Raw genomic sequence first — 23382 nt, forward strand, 5'->3', positions numbered from 1 at the left:
GTGTAAGGCATTACAGAGGAGACAAAGCCAGAGCTGGAGGTGTGTGGAGGACCTTTCACTCATTGCTCATTATCAGCATTGTGGTAGTTCTAACAAACCCCTGCCACCCCCAGAGAAATGTAGTATAAAGCAGAGAACTGACAACTTAGTTTTTAGGCAAAATGCAAGAGGTGAGTACTGCAGGGAAGGAAGATACTAGCTATGAGCTGTATGCAGCCAGTAATAAGGGGGCAGCTTATCACTCCTGTAAAGTAACGCTCTTTGAGACTTCGGTTTGACTTTTATAGAGCAAGTTGATCTCTACCTCCAAGGCAGAAATAATTTCTTGTCTGCTGGTCCCAGTACATGATGTAGAGTCTAACTCCAGCCTTCAGGGATGAGGATGGCTTTTGCTTTCAATGAATTTGCAGGGCTTGTGTGAACATCTATAGGTGGATCTTCCTAGTGTCTCTCTCTCTCTCTCTTTGAGAGTATCGCATTGCTGGTCTCCTTACCCCAGGCATCAGGTGACGGACAGAAGAAATAGAGGTTGCGTGGCAGAAGAGTGTCCATAGGGAGCATACTTTCTAACAGCACTCCTTGGAGCCCTCTCTGAGCACCCATCCTGCACAGGACACCCCCTTGCTGTGCCTTTCGCCTGCTCTGTGACCACACAGCCCAGTTCAGCTCCTTGGATAGCCCTTTTCTTTGTGTCTATGCAGCATCTTTCACTTCTCAGGAACGTCCAAGAGCTTTTTATCAAACCCCGCCAAGTAACTGCAGGGCTACAAAGGGTTGTGAGGCATCTGAAACAAGCCATTCTAGTGACTGCATCTGCAATGCCAGCCTGAATACTCCTTCATTAAGCCTGGCATATCTCTGGCCCTGGCTTTGCGAGCCCACACAAGGCATTCATTATTTAGTGTGTTGATATAACCTCCTCGACACACCCTCACAAGGCCTTCTGGAGGTCTTTGACATTTTCCTGCTCCAGGATAACTCAGCAATGACACATCCCACACAGGAGGTACGACTACATGCTGGAAAAGGAGAGGTGGTTAAAAAGTGCTAGATGCAATTTTACTTACTAAGTAAGACAGGGCAAAACAATTCAGAGAAAATTAAAGAGGAAACAACATCTACACCCAAGAAGCCTTGCTTAATGTGATGGTAAGAATATGACATCAACCTTTTTAAACTTCTGACAGTTTTGAAAAGCTTGGATAAAATTTTTCTTGTCTCCCAAACAATTTCCTAAGAGACCCTTTCCAGGAAAATGTTTACATGTGGTGCCTCAGTCCTCTGCCACACAGCCTGCACTAGCCCTGGGCTACAGTGGGGGAACTGCAGGAGGGAAGCCGAGGGACCAGGCACAAAAGTTGGAACTGTGACCCTTCTTCTATACCAGGCTGAGTCAAAGTGTAACTAGCCCCAGACCATCTCCAACTTGTCAAAGCAGAGGAGCAGAGGTGCACTGTACTTCTTTGCCCATCTTTCATGCAAAGCAGATGTGACTTCTTCAGATTCACCCTGTAGTAGAAAGAGAGTGTGGGCCCAGGTCTTTTGAACCCAAATTTTTTTGCCCGCTGCATGGAGACATCATTGCTTTAAGAGGCACCAGAGACCGATCAGTAGAGCTTCTAGTTTTCTGACATTGTTTAAACACCCACAACATGGACCAGAAGAACATCCTGGATTAAAGGGCTCTTAACCATCTCCTGTGGCACAGAAGGGAGAGCAGGTGGTATCGACCCACAGAGAGGGCTCTCCTGCTCCCTGCAGCCACACACACTCAACATCAGAGGATTTTCAGGTTCACAGTTGCCTGCAGTGGGAGAGCATGTATTCTGGGTTGAATCTCTGTCCACCCTTATCTTGCAGCACATGTCTGCTCCCAAGCAGTCATCTTCAGCCTGTGCACCCTGCAGACCTCCTGCAGCCCCACCAGGTTCAGAGTTGATTGGAGCCAGCTCCTGGGACTTTCTCAGGCTCTCATCCGCGTGCCTGACAGGTTCCTCTGATAGCCAGGCTTAGGGATTTGTCTCTGGGTAGATGGTTTTAGCAAACCGCTTTGAGGAAGCTGGTTTACCATCTGTCTGTGTCTACCTGTGGCAGCTTAATGGAGAATAATGATCTTCCATGAACCCTCTAAATGAAAGCCATTAACTGAACCGATGAAAGAAATTGAATTATCGTCTCACCCAATACTTCCAATTTGCCTGCCAGTTTGTCTTGTCCAAGACGTGCTAAACACGGACGTAGTCTCTGTCAGTCACAGGGTCGCGGGCAGAGAGAAAGGTCCCTCTCTTTGGCTCCCCAGGAAAGTTAAATAGTGCTAGCAAGGTCCTCCATCAGTTGCTGATGGATTTTTATAACTCATTTTCTCTCCCTGTAATCTGAAATAGTTTAGGTTGGTTTTTTTCCTTGTGGTTTGTACTGGCAGCAGATGTGTCCATGACCTGCTTTCCCCCAAACCAAGCCTGCCCCTGCCCAAGGCTGGGACCTTGCAGTGGGTGCTACATCAGTGGTCACAGACCCACTGAGTGAATCCATACTGTTTTTTTAGAGTCAGCCTGAGGCTTCCAGGGACACCAAATTTAGTGCCTGTACAAACACTAAACATGAAAACAGAAACATGAGTGCATGGCTTCAAGGATTCATACCAGCAGAGGACCCTAAGCACTCCCAACACTTGGCATGTACTCAGTCCACTGGCAGGCAGCACAGCAGACTGGAAAGGAGAGCTTGCCTGCAAATTTTCCAGTTTGAGGCAATATCTAACAAATTAGCAACCCCAAACCTGGGGTAGTCGCAAACCAATTTGAAGCCCAGAGTAGAGGGGTGCTTTGTGACCACCTGCTGCAAAATGCAGAGGACTTAGAGTAACTCAGCAATGTGTTAGGAGCCATAAATTTTTTTCTTACTCATCATGCATCCAACTGTGGGCAAAGGCAACATTTTGTCCTTGATGATGTTTGATGAGGTAGATTTAATCAGACAGGACACTGGCCCTGATAGCATCATGTTAGCCCATCTATTATTCAAGTTCTGTATCTGCTGGTCTCTAGATGGATTGGTGTGTCTCCCAGATGTTCTTCCCTGTTCATGCAATGTCTTTTTGTTTTCATGGTCGATAACCTTGAGCTTGGTGTGTGCAAATCTAATTATGTTGTGGTCTAACAGAAAATGTCAGCTTGCGTGTATCTCCAGGAATGATGGATATTCTATCTCTGGAAATAGCTGAGCCACAAATGGGAGCTATCCATAAGTATGAAGTTAACACAGCCTATTTGCAAAATAAAATCTTAAAAAAACCTAAAACACACCTTTATTCTTTGCTTCTGTAAAACGGCAGCAAAAAAATGGAAAATGGCAGTAAAGAAAGAGAGAATAGCATACAGATGATCCGAGCAGGGAACACAAAGGTAAAATACCTAGTTTGATTCCTGCTGGGTTTTGCTCTGTGATTTTGGTGAGAGCTCATTTTAACCATCTTTTTCCTGTGCTTTCCTGCCACTTCTTCCTCACCATTCATGCTGAATGTGTGCTGACCCCCTCCTGCTCCTCCTAACCTCCTAAAAATGTATGGACCCCCATCAAAAAAGGCCACCAACCTTCAAAAATCATGATTTGCACTGCTGCCAGTCTCCATCAGTTGTCTGTTATCTTAGCCCAACAAAGAGCTTCTTTTGGAGCTGCGTATGTTTAAAGCACATGCAAAGGTTTTTGCAAACTTGGGGGATGAGGCCATGAGATGCCCCAGCATGGTGGACACACAATGCCTTCAACAAGCTCAGCCTGCTTTCCCAAAAACTGCACAGAGCTCCCTGAAAACAAAATTTTAAGTAAGCTGTATTTATGGAAACAGTGAATGTGTTTGGTTTTTTTGGTGTTCTCTCTCTCTGTAGGAGATTTTCTGATATTGTGGTGGCTGGAAGAGCTCTTGGTGCCAGCTCGTGTTGGAAAATGCGCTATATATAAAATGTGATGTTGTTGACAGAACTTACAGATGACTGAAGCTCATCAACAGTAGCAAACAGCTGGTGTTAGTTGAGATGCAAATTAGTTTTCCATAGCAGGCAGGAAGGCACAAATAATCATCCCAAAACACAGCAATAAAGACCTACTTCTGTCGTTTAGGATCCTATACAGCTCCAGGACATAAAGCCTCCTGGCCATATGGGAATGTCTTGCTGGAAACAACAGCTCAGCTATGATCCCTTTGGATTCAGGATTCTTTCCATTGGTTCCCACAATTAGGATACGGCTAAATCAGTAAAACTGAATAGCTCAAGTCCACGGAGCATGAACCTTTTATTTGCTGGCTCAAGTAAGCATGTTCGATTTTCATTGGCCTTTTTGGTTCAGATGCCCTCGGAAGGCAGTGCTGGACCCTAATTATAGACATCTGTGAGTAATGCATTTCACAGCTGTTGTGCTATGACAGGCAGGGAGAAGCTTGGGCAGCAGCCAGTGTTTTCACAGAGCGCCGGGTGCCGATCGCCAGGTCCGAGCTTGGTGCGGAGCGTGTGGGCTGCAGCTGCCCAGGCTGGGAGGCAGGCAGTGTGCTTGGGACAGCAAGTCCCATGGGGCAACCCAGCACTTGTGGAAAGACCAGCTGTACCTGGAATGAGAAGGTCACTCTGTTTCCTACATCTGTGACCGAGGGAGGGAATTCCCTCCCATGGGGTCACAACGGCTGATGTCTCCAGAAGCCGAAGAATTGTGGAGAGAAGTTTAGCCTGAAATAAGAAGACAGGAGACAGAGAGAAGAATGCTGCAAAAAAGAAAAGACCCTGAGTGTTGTCCCTGGGTTGGTTCCTCTCTTGTCACCATGGCCAGACTGTAAACCCCATGAGGCAGGAGTGACAGTAGGTGTCATATAGATGTTAAAAATCTTTTCCAACCTAAATGATTCTATGGAGATACTCTCTGGTAGGTCAATGATGATCCTGAGATACCTTGTGCCCTGCCTTCCCTCTCCATGTCTCTTCTGTCAGGCTTTCTCTTCTTTTGTCCTGGCAGATGCCACACTTCAAACAACCCTGGCTTGCCAGGGACTCTGGAAATGGAGATGCCTCTCATGTGCGGATAGGTCTGCAGTGTTGGAAATAGATGCCAGCTCTAAATAGCATGATAACAACCTGCAAATAAGCTGAAGAGCTGGGCCATAATGGCAGGGAGGATGTCACCATGTGTGGGAGATGTTGCTTTCCCTGCCACTGGCAGTCCAGGAATGGCGGCTGTGAGCCATCCATGGAAAGCATCCAAGTTGCCATGTGTGCAGACAAGGAAGAATTTGAGCTCAGCCCCCATTCCTCACAGCCCCTGCTATTTCTATCTCCCTTCCATGTGCATATGTTTTAAATAGATACTGTCTTTAAATAGCCATGACTTCAGATGGTAGTTTTCAAAAAAAACCCAAGTGATGAACTGTGATCTCCAGGCTTTCAAGTCCAGACTGCCAGTGACTGAGTGGCCCGAGGCAGAACCTGGCTGCTCCTCCTAGCCTTGGCCTTGGTCCTAGGATCCAGCTGGATCAAACCCAAGACCCTCAGGAACTATTTGGTGCCAGGCTTTGTTTTGCTTTGAGTGGCTGGGTTACAAAGTTGTTCCAAATTTCTACCCAGGCAGACAATGAGCATCACTTGGGTGAAGCACATCCGTGTTCTTCAGGGCACCTGGAATGGACTCAGGCTCAAATCTCTGGACAGCATGGTGCCTGGCTGGAGGCAATGGGCAACAAACGGGGTGTGAAGCAGCACAGAACTTGCCTGCTGGTTTCAGACATATGATGGATTATAGCGCTTGTGGTGTTTTACAGTTCGGAGAAGGAATGTTCGGCTGGTTTTAAGTGCCAGATTACCCTTAACTGAAACTTCCTCCAGAGAATCTTCCTCCACCAGCAAGAACCAATATGTTTATAAGAGATCTGACTGCATTAATACTTCAGAATTAAAACTGAGCTTTTTAAACTGACCAGGTCTGAGTCTCAGTCAGAGACCTGGCTGCATTTATACTCTTGGCTTAAAACTATGCTTGTTAAACAGACAGGTCTGAGTCTCTTCTCAGTCAGTCAGTTTCTGCAACTATAAAACAGAGACAAGAGAGAACAAGGACCAACAGTTCCTTGAAAGCAAAGCCAGACTGTCTCTGAGTTGCAGGGCCTGCCTACTTCCCACGAGCATCTTCCAGCATCTTGTTCAGCCAGTGAAAAGACATTTGAAACAAAAAGACAAGACACCCTCTCTATTAGCTTTGCTAGCCAGGCCACTGAGTGATACAGAAGCTGAATTAATGGATAGATGCTGGCTTTAAAAGCTGCAAAACTCTGCAGCTGGCCTTAAAAGCTGCAAAACACTGCAGCTGTTAAAAACATCTGCAGTTCTGCACGCTGAAGGAAGGAGGATCTGGTATTTCTGGACAGAGCATGATGCTGACTGGTCTCAAAGCAAATGCTATTACGTGCAATGCTGTCCAACATGACGATGTGCTCGGCTCCCCATGCACCAAAGTACGTTGAGTACTGGCTGACGCATCTTCCTCCAATACAACCAGTCTTCACCTTTGCTAGAAGTAGAATTTGGACTGGAACAGTATCCATAAACTCTGTGGAACTAGCTGCTTGGCTTGGTTTGGCTGCATCCCCCCAGGACTGATTCAACAGTCTGGCTCCTCCGGACTTGGTGCAGAGCTGGGAGTTCACCTTCCAGAGAAGTAACAGAAGTCTCCCTCCTAGGGTGGAGCAAGCACATAGTTTTCAGATGATAGCTAAGCAAATGCAGCCCTCTAGTAATTCATAAAACAGGGATGGTGCAAGAAGTCCTGAAATTCTTGCCTTCTGGCAAAGATACTGGATAGCATCATGCTGCATAACTTTATATGACAAACCACACCTTGGCCGAGCTTCCCTATGGGGATAAATTCTAAGGATGGTATGACTCTCCCGGCTGCTAGCAGCTAGGGGAGAACACCGGGGTTCAGCATCTTACATAAGGTCCATGACAGCAGTCACGCACCTGTCTAGCTGCACATTAGTTCCCCTCCATGGGCAGAGACCTGGTTCTCCAGAGCACAAGGGCAAGTACATGCCTGAGGGTGCAAACAGCCCCTTGTTACATCAGCAATGCAAAGCAGGTGGAGGTAAGTCCCCTCAGTCCCACCAGCATTTCCTGGTTTCTCACACATCCACCGCTTAGTGGGACCAGAGGTTTTCTCCACTTCTGATAAGGAATGTTTTGGTTTTAATCATTGCTTCCCAGAAATGAACGGATGTGGGGAACTAGTCACATCAACTCTTTTCCAGGATGGACACTGCCATGTGCTCAGCTTGGAGAGGAAATGAGGATCATAAACAATCATACCGCACAATGTAAGACCATTCTTTCCTCTGGCCAGTGTAAATGGGACGATTAAAGCCCCTGTGTCCAGTACCTGTAAGACAAAGGGATTGTTTTAATCACATAATATGGGTTCCACCACAAATGATGATTGCGATAGACTGCATCCCACTGCCCCAGGAAATTGCATTGCTGTTATTGACCCTTTGCTGGGTGAGTTTTGCCACCTCTGTCCTGCTGCTATAACGAACACCTGCAATGACCAACTGAGCTGCAGACAACATGGGTGGTATTAGGCAACCCATACTACCGTCCCTTCAAAGAGAGCAGAGTGCCGCTAGCACTGATCACGCTACACATTTGAAAAGCAGGGTTTGAGAGGGGCACATTTTACTGAAGAGGAAGAGTTTAGATTCGTCTGGATGTAGAGGTTTTTTTCAGACTAGCCTGGCTAATGCACGTGTTTTCTATAGCCATCGGCTCACAAGAGAATAAGGGCCCATGATTCACCCTCAGCACTTTCCACTGATCACCCCAAACCTTCTGCAACACCAGATTTCAGTGCAAGTAAAAAAAAGAGGCTCTGAATCTGCTGATCCCACAGTAGACCCTCCTAGCTCCTCAGAGCTCTTTTGCTCAGGAGCAGGGCCAGCCAGGGAACATGAAACCATTCCTGCCTGCCACTTGCTTTCAGCCACAACACTCTCTGGCAAGGCTGCTATGTCTCACTCATGAGGCTGGATGGGTTTGCAGCTTAGAAGGGCTGGGTACCCTGAAGAGGTGTGAAGGTGATTCACGGGCTGCCTTCTGAGTCACATCCCTGGTGGACTGTGCTCTGCCCATGTATCCTTCTTGCACCCCCAAGCAGACCTGCTGAGCCCAAGATATCAACACAGATTGCAGTTCTGGGGTCACCATGGGTGCACCTGCCTCATCACCAGATTATCAATGCCTCGCTGAGCATGTTGGCATGACTGGAGACAGTCAGGGCAAAGCTGCTCTGCCAGAATTCGGCAACTTTTGGGCAGCCCTTACCCCAAAGCCACACATACAGTGCTGTGCTATAGCATGACAGAAAAATATCAGGGGCATGATCCTGCTGTAATGCCCCAGCCTTGCCTCTGATCTGGTCTTTCTTGTGTCCAGGGAGCTTGGAAAGGGAAGAGTGACTCCATCCCTCTTTCCACACACCACGTAGGTAGACCCAGAATCACTAATTAAGGTCTAATTCAGGAGAGCAGGGTAGAAATTTTCTTTCTGGTATCCTTTCATCTCTTCATGCTCTGGGTTTCTTTCATTCAAACGGGGAATGAATCACTCTTTCCTGTTCCAGTGGAGGACTGCAATGGATTCATAAGGCAATGTGTGTAGGACACGTCAAAGCTTTCAGCTGAAAACCCTCTCCCACAGCTCCCGTGGAGCTGCAGCCCCTGCTTTGCAGACACATGATGTAAAGATGCATCAGTCCACTCACATCAGGCCCCCAGCATGAGGTGGCCCTTGAAACCTTTCTCCTGAGCTAGCTCAGCTGGCTTTTCCTGGAGAAGAATACCAGCTTCCACTCAGTTAAATAACTCTTGCTACCTAATGCTGCAGAGGTTTGAAAGCCCCCCCTCCCTCCTTCCCCCTCCCCAGGTCTCAGATCCTGTGTTGCTGAGGGCCCCTCTGGTGTCTCATTAGGTTTCCTTTATTAAGGCTTAACGTACAATGAGGAACTTTGTAGTGAAGTGACGGAGGGCAACCAGTTCGTGTGGAACTCTTTGTCTCAAGTTTTGTAAGAGCTGGTATTGTGAAAGCATTTGACATGCCCACCAACACAAATATAAAGGCAATTTAATGACATATTACTTGTAATTGGGGGCGTGGAGAGGGAAAATAAAGAAGAATGCCTGGCTGAATAAGTGCCAGAGGACTCAGGTGGGAATTTATTGTAGTGGCTCCTGAGACTGCCAATTGCCCCTGGCAACGTATCGTGTAGGAACGCAGCATCCACCGCAGAGGTGATTAAAGGTCCAGAGATGAAGGCAGAAGAGTGGTTGAAGGCGTTGAGGCAGGAATAGCAACTCCAGGTGGGCTCAGAATCAGACAAGAAGCTTTTAGGGGAATTCTGTAGCACATCAGAGCAGGTTATGGAGGGGCAGAGATTTTGATGTTCGCTCAAGTGAATGCTTGGTCTTCAAAAAGCATGAAGCGCCTGCCTCTAAAATGTATAAATGTATAAATGTATAAATTGTAAAAAGCAGCACAAAACTACCACTGATTTTATGTTGGCCAAGACATAAGGAGCCAAAATGTGTGAATTCAGCCCTTGACTTCGGCTATGTCCTGTCTGTAGTGGAAGTTTAAGTCTTGAGATGGGGAGCACTGGATATAATTTGTAAAATCCAGTTGGGTGCTCAGACCTCCCTCTTCCAGCCCTAAAACCTGTGGTCCTGCATGTGGCTGAGCACCGTGGTGGCTTCCCAGAGGCAGAGCAGCAGGAAGAGGAGAATTGTCTCATAATATGCAAAACAAGCACAGCCTTCTTCCAAGGGAGTTCTTGTGCTGATGCTGATCTTTGTGGGATAGGAGGTGGTGGTGGAGGGAGATTCCCAGTAAAGCAAAACATGTCTCTTTCAGTGCTTGGTGAAACAGAGGCGGTTGATGGGTGTGAAATGATCCTTACTTGCTTAAAAGGAAGTATGAAGTGTATTGGATGAGGCGAAGGAAAATAAATTATTTAATGCCTGCTTCTCCCCCACCCCCTAAAGAAGAGAATTTTCCTGTGACTTCATTTCAAGCCTGGGAAGGGAAAAAAACTTTAAAACAACCTTCCTGGGAGGTCTTGATGAAACAGGGCTGTCAGAGAAGGCAGACAGTTGCCCTTCTGATTTGAAATCCAGATAATTAGCTCCAAAGCATGGCGTTTCAAATCTGAGCAGGGCGCAAAGCTGCCGAGTTTGATATTTCCAGGCCTGTCAGCCCGTGCATGAAAAAAGAAATGAGCTCCATCGCAGTGAGGGAGCAGCAGCCTTAATGAGGCACCCTGGGGCAATTTGGCAGAGCCGGGGAAAGAGACGGCTGTAATGGCAAAGCCCTCCTTGTCCAGCCTCCTGATGGGAGCCTGGGATGCAGAGGGGTGGCAATGCAGAAGCAATTTCTCCTCCCATGGCCCCTGCAGGGATACACGAAGGCTGGAAGCAGATGACAGCACCAAGAAGAAGGAGGGGAAGCAGTCCTCTGAAAGAGCACAACTGCAGAGCCAGGGCACCGTCTTGAAGCAGCAGCTTCTCCCCGGCACCCCAGGGTTTTGAGCTTCAAGAGGATGCGATATCACAGTCTTTTGGGGAGGCAAAGCCAAGCACAGATGTTGTCCCTGTTTCTTGTGCTGGATTAAGGATACCATCAGCTCCATTCAGAAGCCCTTCTCTGAAGCTAACCTGGATGTGGTAACAGCCCCGGGACAAACCTGTGGACCAAGCCACAAACTGCCTTAAACAGTGCCTGAAACCAGCACAAAACCTGCATTAAGAGGTGTCAGTACACTTAGCAGGTTGCCCTGTCTCCTGCAAGGTTGGCAGGGCACAGCTACGACTGAGCGGACCCAAGGCAAGACAAAGGCACATGGGGGCATACCACCTCTGGGTGTAGTACCCACAGAGAAAGGACTGAGGGAGTGAGTTTTTCTAAGATACAAACGGGAACCAGACTGGAAATTGGGCATCTAAATTCTATTTGAGGTGCAAATTTCTCCAGCACAGCGTTTATTGCATCTGGAGTGAAGAACTGTTTTTCATAAAGCTGATGCAGTGGCACCACTGAACCTCAGGGGCTGATACTCAAGCTCAGATGGTGGCTTAGCAGTTGGCAGGCCCAGCTTCTTCAGTGAGGGTCCCAGGCCTGACACAGAGGTTCTCCAGCTGCTGCACCAATGAAAGCGGTGTCCCTGCAGCAACACATAGCAGTTTCCTAACTGGGTCTGCAGCGCAGGTCAGGAGGCTATCCCTGTCTTCAGTCACTCAGGTTTTGTGAGCTGCAGCACCCTGTAGTTCACCGAGAGCTTCAGCCACTCCCTGGAGAGCAGGAGAGCCCTGGGCAGCTCCATGCAGCTGTGGTAGACCTGCTGTCTGTGTCCAGTGCAGGCGTGGGAAAGCAGTCCTGAGTGTCCAGACTGCAGTGCAATTCAAACTAGGACAGCGTCGCAGATAGCATCCTCCTCAATATCTTACATGAGTTCTCTTACATGGCTATTTCCTATTTCAAACATTTCAACTATTTCCTATTTCCCTAAATTTTTGCAAGGTATCTTGCTGTCAGGCACGGGAGAAACGTCCCCTTTGGGACCATGTCTCATGCTTGCAAAATAGGTCATGACCACATACTGTCCTTTTTTAGCCCTTAGCTCTGAAGGAAGAGATAAAACCGGGGAAAGGGAGAGAGGGTGTTTATTGTGAAAGTCACTACAACAGGGGCCATCAAGGAGTGGTTTTCACTTCACTGCCTTGCTGGAAATACCTCAGCTCAATGGAAGGGCTTAACCAAAAGAAGCAGGAAGACAACATCATTCAGGTAATCTAACGTTATGGTTCAGAGAACATAAAAAGTTTGCATGGGAGGGTGAGAAAGCCATTTTTCACACGGTTGAGGGTATTGCACAGCTCACTAGCTGCATCCTGGGAAGAGTCTCATCTTCCCAATAAGCAGTCACTATCTGAGAAGATGGGATTAACTGGAACAATGGTCTGACTGGACCATTGGACTGTAAGAATTGGCTTTGTCTGAGTACCCCATTGCCTTCCCTTGCCTTCCCCTTGAAAACACACATCAAGACAGATCACAGCCATCTGTCCCACCAAACTGGGACATGTGTTGCTGCCTGCATTAAAAGATAGGGCATGTACAAGCAGATGTTAGAAGTGCTGGACTTTGGATCAGTCAGGTGTCTGCACTGCTGTGAAAAAGTTGTGACACCCAGCACAGCTACTGCACTAGGCAAGAGGTAGAAGGGAAGCCCCTACCTCAAAAAGCACTGAAAGACACCCGTGTGTTGGTTCTTCAGTATGAACTCAGCCTGCCATGCAGAGGAGAGGCTTTTTTATTAAAAAAAAAAAAAAGGTACGCTTCAGATTTCACAGTGCATCTGGTGCAGTCGTATTCCTTTGGTCAGCAACAGTCATTCACTGCCATGCTTTGGCTTTTGCTATGGCTGACTCCTAGATGTCAGGCCAGGAAAGCATTTAAACATATTCTGAAGACCCCTGGATTTCAACCACGTACAACTAGTTTGCATTTTCCTTTGAGCTGCTTTCCTCTCTCTGCCATCAATTCCAACAATTTCCAGGGTGTCATGCAACCCCCATTATCTGATGTTTAACATGTCCTGCCCAGTTCCCACCTTGCTCCTTCTAGAAGCAATAATCTGTGTATGCAGCACTGATGTGACTGAAAGACTTCAAGCTGATCTTAAGCAAGGTTTGTAGGGAGGGGGCATACATTTTATTAGGCAAATTGCTTTAGCCTGAAATAAACAGAGTTCCCAAGCACATCAAACATTTGACCTGATGGTGGATGCAAAAAAAAGTCACCAGCAGTGGCAGAGGCAAACGCTGACCTACCCCAGGATGTGTAAACAAGAAAAAAATAGAGCAATACATGAAATCACCACAGATTTTAAGAGCTGGGCAGACCAGATACAATCAATCTCCAGTTTGCAAGTACTTCCAGTGTTATTCGGAGGTCACTGTCCTCCCAGTGCTCTCTATTCCTGTATTTCCCAGTGGAACACTGGTATAAATGAAGCTACTCACACAGCATGTAAGAAGCCCTGACCCCAGGCGCTCATCTGAGGAGGCTGCTTTATAAACTGTGTGCTGCGCTGAAGATGTGAAGAAGGAAGAGTGCAGTTGGTTACAGTTCCTGCTACAAACTGAGACTGGATGCACAACGGGCATGAATTTGTCTGGATTGTTCCCACATTTTCCAGAAAGAGAAGGAAGATTTGGCAAGAGGAGAAGGAAGGAAGAGGGGCTGGTGGACCTAGAGAATCCTCCACATTGCTTGCAGGAACTTGGCCTGGATAAGAAACTCTGGCTGAGGACACAAGAACAGGAGGAGTTACAACCCTGATGGACCTTTCTAGTCCCATTTTTTTCCAAATGGAAAAAAATTCTCCAAATCTAACCAGTAGGCTAAAATACTGAGTCTTCAAGGCATGGTTGCTACACGTTCCTGATCCAAAAGTTCCACATCGGATCTTTTATCCTGGTAAAGGCATGTGGAGCTCCAGTGATTTCCTCGAATCTATAATTCTTTACCTGTAGTGTCTTGGGCTGTGGTGGGATGAGTTCTAACTTCACATAGTCATTTGGCTTAAACAGTTGAAAACCTCTCTATCACTGCATTTTGGATAACATATTAATATCCAAAGGCTCTCCTAAGCCTTGTACCCCCACAACCACCAGTCACCTAGTAACCCTATCCAAGCAGGTTGTGTCCCACAACAGGAAAGTCTTAGGAGCTTCTCTGCCTGCTCTTGCTCTCTACAAACAGCTTGCCACATGCTTTTGCATGGCAGGCACATCCTGGAGACCAGACTCCATCCGGTAACAGATTAGCAGCAATTAAGCAGTGCTCATCGACCTGGTCCTAATGGGACCTCCCCTGAACTGAACAGGAGCCACACTGGATCTTGCCTCTTTCCATTTCTGGGGCTAATTATTACCAGCTAAACAGCACCAGGCTTTCCCTTTTTTCTCTTTGCCATGCTTGTTAGCATTGTTTCTTCCAGCAGCTTTTCATCTCAATAGAGGCAATTGTGCCTGGCTGACATTTTAATTCTTTCCAGCTGCATCTGAACAAAATGACACAAATTAAGTGGAAGGGCTTGGGGAAGAGGGGGAAGGAAACTCCCAGCCCCCACAGTCTGTCCCACAGGGAGGGTTTTGTGCTCGGTGCAGCAGATGCTCCGAAGATGCCACAGAGGAAGGTTTCGATGCCGTGCTGACAGCGCGGTCCGGTCCTGGGGATGCTGCGTTGCAGCAACACTACCTCTCTCGACCTGTACCCCTGAAATTCATGATGGGGAAACTTGGAAGCAAAGCATTTGCAAGGTCTCCCAGAAAAACAGTGGCACACATGTGCCTTTAGTTACAGAAAGTTTCTCAAGGCGATCTGCTGCAGTGAGCCCATGTCTTGGTTTAGGGACCCCTTCACCCAAGTGAGGTTAAGTGACCCACTCTATGAAGGGTCTGCAGCTGAATTATGCTGGTTAAAGACAGGTAAAGAGAACAGACTGGCAAGTTGTGGATCTCTTCAGCAATACACAGAAATCCTAGCCATGAGCTAAGACCTCTCTGGGTAAGTTACTGCACAGATATAGAATAGAAAGCCTGCTCATACCCATAAAGGTATTAAGAAGACCAAAGAAACGCATTAAAACCAGGGTGTTTAAACATTGCTTTTTTAGGTCTTAAGATGCTTTAGAGATAACCAAGTTGCACATTTCAGAAGCTAAGCCCTTTAGCCTGAGCTAGGACAAAAAGAGATGTCAAAAGAAGAATTAAACACGAGAAGTCTTAGCAGCTAGTATTAACCACAGGGAACAAGTTCGGACTGGCTCAGTAAACCACAGGGCAACACAATTAGACTGATGCTGGATTAAGCCTGCCCTGAAACCAGAAGACGAAATCAGAGACGTCTGCTTGCCACATTTGTGTTGCTGCAGCCTCCTGTTTAGTGAGCAGGGGTGGAAAAGGGTTTGGCCTTTCGGTGGTTCCTCATTCTAGCACCACGCTCATGGTCACACTATGACTCTTCGATTCAAGGTAATAGGAGCCTTGTCTCCTTGCTTGCTGCTTGGACACATCCCCATCACATTGGCCCTTCTTTTCATATTTGGGAAGGATAGATTTTTGATACTCAGCTACTTTCCTTGTACTACACTGGGACAGATTTTCCAAGGTCCTGCATATTGCCTGGTATTCATATTCCTTGGTTGCTGTTTCATACCAAGCATTTTAAAGCCCAGCTTCTGTCTGAGGGCAAAGAGTTTGTACTGTGGTCTAAAGGTGTAGCTATGTTTGTCACCAGAACTAGCATGAGGCTACCTGGTTTAGACACCAGTAGCACTGTAGCCACATCAACTGTGTGGTCCAACGTCGCCAGGAGCTTCTCACACAACAGGAGACAGGAGCTGGTGCAGGTGGTGGTAAGGAACTGGAGATCAGGGGGTGTGCAAGGGACCACAGAGAAATCAGAGGCAGGAGATGGAGAAAGATAGTGGAAGAGAAGTGACAGACACAAACACAGTCCCCGGTGAGCTGACTGTCATCACCTGAAATGCCCATGCTTTCTCTGCCCCATTTTCCAAAAAGGTAGCACCACTGGATCTGGAAAGCCCACCCCCACATTTGACACCAAACTAAAGTGCCTGCATGGGGAATGGAATTGCTCAAGGTTGTGCTACAGCCTGGGCCAACTCAGACACTCCTGAAAGGTGATTTGGATTTAGCAGGGCCAAATCAGTTTCTGGAAATGCCTATTTATTTTCATTAACTACAGAATCACAGAATCATTTAGGTTGGAAAAGACCCTTAGATCATCGAGTCCAAACATTAACCTAACGGTACCAAGTCCACCACTAAACCATGTCCCTAAATGCCACGTCTACACGACTTTTAAATACCTCCAGAAAGAGTCAAGCATGTCTGAGGTCCCAACCCATATAACCCAGGAATTTGAGCTGCTTTTAGTGGAAGAAGAAATAGCCCAGGGAGGACCATGCCAGTGAAGAAGTGAAGATGTTTTCCATAAAGTCTCAGTGCTAAATTTTTCGGCTGCCTCAGAAACTAACGTGAAGAGCAGACTCCCACTTACAAAAAACACCTCTGTGCCTTTCTTCACCACATGCCGTGGGATGCGAGACCCATTTTTCTAGGTAATAAGGGCTTCTTTCACGTGATGGAGTTGGTGGCTCTAACACCAAGAACACACAATGTGATTCTGGCAGGTTTTCAAAGCACAGATCCTAACACCTGAGGAAACATCATCGGAACATGATGAACTGAGAAATGAGGAGCAAGAGGGGGAAAAACGTTTGCTGTTTTCAGCCTTTGCCACAATTTTTTTTTTTCCTTTAAAGATGTATTTGAGCAGCTCTCAGCAGGGGTCTGGAGCTACGAATGCTGCCAAGCTTTCATTCTGCCATGCAGCTTACAGTGTCTCCACAAATCCATGCAGGTCTAAAATATTTGCAATCAAAATTGAGCTCCAGGGCACTTATTTATTGCAGTATTCTGCATCTGTGTATCCGCATGACTCTAACTTTGAAAGGAAGAGGCACAGAAAGGAGCAGAGGGTGAAAGAGATAAATAAGAATTTCCTGATGTATAAAGGGCTGGTTGTTTGGGTGTTGGGATTTTTTTTTTTTTTTTCTGGCAGTAAGGATCTCTGTCCAGTAAGTCGAATTCCTTGGGGGATTTAAAGGAACGTGACACTATCCCTCTGTTATTTCACTTAGAGGCCTTGCACCTCAGGCTGTGGTTTCCTGATACATTTTCTTTTGCAGCAACATCAGCTTAAACAATTGCCTCTCAGTCCTTGTCCCTTACCCCCTCCCAAGTGTTTGATCCTGCCATATCATGGTGTAGCGCTGCAAAGCTGTGGGCGAATAGGGTAGGATAAAATGAATCAGGGAAGCAATCGATTGCCCCTCAAAAATTTGTTTTGGCTATGTTGCTTGGTTGGATCTGCTCCCCAAACCAGGCTCTCAGCAGAGCAACTGTGCTGGCAGGGGAGAAGGGATGGCATGCAGCAGCCTGACGGCAGGAACGAGAGGCAGCGGAGGGAGGGAGAGCAGAAAAGCGATCAAAGACAACATACCTTGAAGCTAAAGACTAAATTAGTGGCTTCTCATGCAGCTGTTCCATGAGAAAAAGATGGTAGATCACAGGTCCTGCATCCTGCTCAGCACACAGCTATGCCTGGAGCATCTGCAGTATCCATGCAGAGTCCTTCCTCAACTTAGGGACCCAGCAGGAGAGGAGGGAGGACCAGAGTGCTCTGAGATCTACTCAGTGAGAAAGTTTGAAAGACAGCTGTAGTCCTGTGCACCTTTAAGCCACACCTGTGCACTTCCAAGCCCTGCATCTATGGAAGATTTTGCAATAATGTATATGGAAAGGGAAACAGGGTGAGCACTGTAAGGCCACTGGTAATGTTTGCAGTCTCCCAGAGTCAGTGTAGAAATAGTTTTGGCTATTCAAACGGTTCAGTAAGGTGGAAATAAATGGATAGTAGGAGCTGCAGGGGAGAAGGCTCTCACGAGACTACCATGAGCTCCTGAGAAGGGCACCAAAGGAGTAGGGGATGGGATGGAGTGAAAAATAACAGCACACCGCAAGCACACAGGCAGTTCTGATGTAGGTGCTAAGATGAATGAGGGAGGCAGTGGTGAAGCTATTTCAGGGCAGGAAGGACTTTCTGTCTTTTGGTGAAGAGCAGAAACAGCTGGAGGGGGAAGGGAGGGTGGCTTTGCAGAATGCAAATGAGGCGGAGGTGATGTTGCTTGATGTACAGCTGAATGTGCTTAAGGGACCCTCCAGGGATGATTACTCAAAACGACTTTCAGAAAACGCCACTGGGACACTCCTGGCTCTGCATGGAGTACACAGCGAAATACATCTTCGCACGGTGAGATTGACACACAGATGATGAATGTCAACAGTGCGGGAATTCTCTTTAAGGGGAGAAAGGCAATTAACTTTGGAAACAAGGACTGGGGCTGAATGCACGTGGGCATGTTTTGCGCAGGGCTAGATTTGAAAGGAGCTGGGTGAGCTGGGTGTGCACCACTCGTGGATATGTCTCCCCATTGCATGTGAGCTGGGAGTACCTGACTGTCCCAAAGCCTGCCATGTGATGCAGATTTTACAGCCACATCTTAGGAAGTCCACAGAATCTAATTTCTGACCCCATTAATGACACGTGGGGTGGAGGGTTGGAGGGAAGGTTACTCCTTAACTTCAAGCTCAAGCCCTGAAGTTGCAAAGGACTCAAAGGGGAGGGAGGCTTAGCATGGCAAGAGAGAAACATGGGCAGAACTGTGTCTGTGCTGCCGTATGATCTTACCGTGAGAGAGTGTTTTACGGTTAACAGCTCCCCAATTAATACACACAAATAGAGAGGAAGGGAAAATGCGTAATGCCCTTCCACTTTAGCAGAAAGCACCCCAGACAAGCTGGCTGTCTAGTGGGTGCCCTAAGCTGTCTTGCATATTTAGGCAGAGCTAAGGGTGCCAGCACAGGGTTTGTGCCAGTGTTAGGAGGAGAGAGACCTCCTCCAGCCTTTACCATGCCTTATCAAGAGCTGTAACTTTTTTCTGAGACTTTGCTTCAGCTGCTACACCACCCTTATTTCAAACCTACATCATTTCACTCCCAAGTCCAGTTTGCTAGGCTAAGCAACAGCAGTATCCACACACTTACTGGGAGGTCCTTCACAAAACACAAGCATTTATCCAAATAAGTAAGAATAATGTAACGTCTTTCCCTATCACCTCAGAAAAAGGAACACACTGTTCCCATTAAACCCTACAGAGTATGCTTTGCTGTGATGCAGTATCATGGGGAGCAAAAACAAAGGCATACTGGGCAAAAACATACCAAATTTCACTTCAGGGTTCATGTTTTAACATCTTGTAACTTGAAAATGCCTTCAACATTTTAGTCTGTTTTGGCACCATAATTTTCCTTTGCTTTCTGTTTTCAACCCAAATTGATTTTGAAGCCGAAGCTACAAAACAGCACTAACGCAGGGCTTTATTACTGAAAGGTGATTACACTTTTGCTCAGGGGATGCTGTCACCTGTTCAAGAGTCCTGGCTGGTTTCAGCCGCAGCCCTGACATTTGTGGTGGTGGTCAGACGTGAAGGAAGACGCTGCTACCATCCTAACAAGCTGAGATTAATGCCTAACATGACAGCCCTATTCAGTACCACTGTTGTCAAACCAGCTCATGTTCCTGCTGTGAATTGCCCTCTGAAGAGGTATCTCTCTTCTTCTCTCCACTTGCTATACCTTAAGGTGACTGTGCTCATGACCTGAGCATACAAACTAAGGTCCTGAAGTAGACAGCAGAAAGGTTCCTGGGGAAGATTTTGTCCTTCTGTACCTTCAGGACTCAGAGGCAGTTGCTTGGCTAATGCACCTGGAGATTTCTCCTTGTTTTCTGCAGCTGGTTATTTGACTAGATGCCAGGGTATGATTCATATCGCTTAATTCTACACATTTCAAAAAAGATCAGGATTTATTTTAGGTATTCTCTCTATAGGCAAGGGAAAGAGATTTCCAGAGGGTAATTCTGCCAGTCTGCTTAGGACACATACATTAAGTTGGTTTGAATCAATCTGCACAAGTGCCGTTCTCTTTCAACCCACTAGAAAAGCAGCCTTGGATGCTTCAACTAGTGGGTTCCAAAGGTAAAGGCATTTTCTATTCCAGTATTGCACATTTCCACAGATCTTTGTTTACTGTGAGTGCTTAGAAAGCTATTACGTTAGCTTTCAGTCTGATTCTCCTTTCCAATTATTCTGTGCAAAAATGTAGATAGGCTTTGTTTTTAATGATAGGCCAAAAAGGGAAAGACGTTCAGGAAACAGCAGGGGTATTGGCTTAGAAAGATGAAAACGATAACAGATTTTCATGGTTTGGAACAATGCTGCAGTTAAACTTATGTTTTTGACAGCTTTCTGTTGTGTAGTTCATCATTCGGAATTCATTAAGAAATAATTTGCCTTCAAAGAGAGAGTGACCAAACTACAGCCCAAGGTTACAGTCCTGAATCTTAACATGATTCAATCTCTCTCTGAAGGCTGAAGCAGTTTATATCAGTCAGGAAAGAGCCCCAGCTCAGATACCTCAGTTAGAAAACCATGATGAGTAAGATAAACCTGGGCCCTGCTGGCTGGATTATCTCACAAGTGCTGGACACAAGCCCATCAGAAGAAGCTGTTAATAAAAGTGGCTGAGTTTGCAGACTGGTCTGCAAAGCGATACCTCCCCTCGCTAGAATGTAAAGAAATGAATAACAGGGCTGCAAGGGGCCAACACAGTCAAGGTCTACAGAGCTGTCAGCAGAATATCCCAGCAGTGACAGGAAAGCCAAATTCCATCCTGACATTTTGGTACTCCCAGGGGTATTTCCTCTCAGATGATGAAGCTGGGATTTCAGACTTCAAAGCATGACTCTCTGGTGCCTGAAAAAAAAAAAAAAAAAAAAAAAAAAAAAGTGCAGGAAGCGGTTAATTTAGGTTCATCCATCTCTGGATGCCTACCCTTGAGGGCATGGAAGCAGAATCCTCTGTTAGCTTGGATTATTCTGGTCTGAACTTCGAATGACTCCAGTGACATCAACATTACTCTTGTATATGAGATGAGACTCTGGTCAGATTCTCATAGTTTCTCAAGAGAAACCATTTGCATTACCACAATGGTGAGAGAATGAGATCCATCTCCTTAAGAGAGTCCCCATCCAGTGTGACCTCTAAATTCAACACTGCGTTCAAAGCAACTTCAATGCAAGTTCAACACAGGGATCACAGTCACCTCATCTTCCTCTTCATGAAAAGCCAAAGCCCACCACATGCTCTACACCATGCAGCAGGGGCAGCTGCACCCTTTCTCTCACCCCTGGATCTCCACCTTGGACCTTAGACCATCAAGTTGTTTCACTGCCCACTTCCTATTTCATTGCAGCCCCTTGTGTGGCTGATTCTGAACTGTGGATATTTCTCAGTTCCTGGAAACTGTCTGAAACCTCCCACCTTCACAGCACCCAAGATCAAACCAACAGCCTCCAAAGCTGCAAAAAAACCCCAAATACTGAACTGAACTAAGTACTAAGATTTTCCATGCAGCTCCCTGCGCAACACCTACCATCTGTGGGTAAGCAGGCATCTACTACACAGAGCAAGGACTCACCGTGCCCTTGGAAGAGGGAGGGGACAAGGACCACCCGCGTCTTCCATTGAACCTTGCAGCATCCAGGTATGAAAGGGACAGGGCAGGGGGCACTGGGCTCTCCATGTGGCCAGCATTGAATGGCTGGAGCTGGCAAAGCTGCCTCTCACCAGGGCAGGCGCTTGCTGGCAGCAGCTACTTTTGTTTATCAAGTTCCTTGTAACTGTATGAATTAGAGACTGGATCATTAGCTTCACAATGAACCAGAATGCTGATTTATTTAATGGATGTAAATGGTCTTTCCTTAACTAATTAAATTAGGGAAATGAGAACGGTTGGTAATAAAATAGATGGCAAGGAGGGAAAAAGCTCCTGTACCCCTGTGACAGCTGTAATAGAGGTCTTTCTATGCCCATGCCCCTCTGTAAAAGCTTCAAACCAAGTTCCTGTCCTTGAGGGGAAGTTTTTACTACATGATCTGTGATCAGTCATGGGTTACTGGAGGTCTGTAAAGGTCCGGAACCAAGACCAGTGATGGAGTAGGCTTCACTTTCTAGCTACACCTGTGTGCATCCAGCCTGAGTGGTCTCCTTGAGTTCCTATAGTGTAAATACAATAATTTGCATAATTAGAGCTAGTTACAATCATTTCCACTTATATCTACCAGGAGTCAGTTGCTCAGTGCTTTGGAAATTCCCTGGATTGAAAACTCTCCTCATCCAAACCATCTGCTTATGAAAACACACCATGGTTCTTCAGGAGCCAAGTGCAGCATCCAGTAAGTCCAGTCCTGACCTGATAATAGTTAAGCCAGAGACAAAAAATTTACCTTCACACAAAAACTCACACAGGTGGCCCCCAGCCATGTGTTTCAGGACTGTGAAAGACCCAGGACCATAGCAAGAGTGGATTCTGTTGTAACAGTGTTATGAGCTCTCATGCTTTGGGACAACACTGTGGAGGACCTCAAGGTATCAAAGACATCAAAATCTCTCTCACTAAACAATATTTAGCAAAATTTCAACTTCACAATGCTGAATCCCCAGTGAATTCCTTGTTCTATAGACATTGCTCAAGGCATGTCTCAGGAACCCCTTCTCCCACCTAACACAGCAACAGGAGACTCCTTCAGGTATCACAATGGCCAGATGCTGGGCAATAAATCTTAACAATTCCTTTCAGATGAGGCATGGGTATGCTTAAGATAATAGAGCTCATAGAGGAATGGCATTTATTTCCTGCCAAAGAACATAACTAAAAGCCAAAGTGCCTTTTGACAGGTTTATAATCCACCCATGCATTGCCATCCATGTAGGTCATACATTAGTCAAGACATATATTACTCAAGACTCCTCTTAATAAGCAACTTAAAGACTTTTAACAGCCTTTTTGTAGACTATTAGGAAGTAAAGCAATAACAGAAGTATCACAAACCACCATCCATCCAGAGCACCTACAGACTCTTATTCTCAGGAAATAAATCAAATATAAGACTTCAAGCTTCAGAGAAATAACTTCTAACAATTAAACCATGTAAATGACCAAGATCTTAAAATGAAATGAAGCTAGTATAAATAACTCATCACAAAAGGCCACTCCTTGCCCAGAGGTTATGGGAGAAGTTACTATGTCTATAACTGTTATTAGTAGGAATAAGTCTGTAAAGATTTAGATCAATGCTTGAATTTTCAGGGCTATCTATTTACATGGAAGGCAATAATTGGAAAGCAGTGATGATTAATATGCCTGATTAATTGCACTACTGGAAGACAGACAATGCAATTACAGAGTCTTTCAGATATGTGTGATCCTACACTCCATCACCAACTGAATAAAACAAACACTAACAGAATTAATCAAATGAAACAGGAAAACTGAATTTAAGTAAACACATGCAAAATGTCAAAGACACCTCCATTCTAGATCCCGCTCAATGTCAGCAAAAGAAGTGTAAAATTAAAAAGCTGAAGGAGATAAATGACGCACCCCTAACAAAATCAAGGGAATCTCCCCGCACAGGCTCTTACGGCTCTCTTTGGTCTGCAGTCTGGTGGTGTCAGGGGAGTACAACATGGATAAAGGCACTTTTGGGGTGGTGTTTCAGGACAGGCTGCAAAGTGCTTTGGAGT

Source organism: Falco punctatus (genome assembly GCF_963210335.1).
Source record: "Falco punctatus genome assembly, chromosome: 2".
Classification (NCBI taxonomy): Eukaryota; Metazoa; Chordata; class Aves; order Falconiformes; family Falconidae; genus Falco; species Falco punctatus.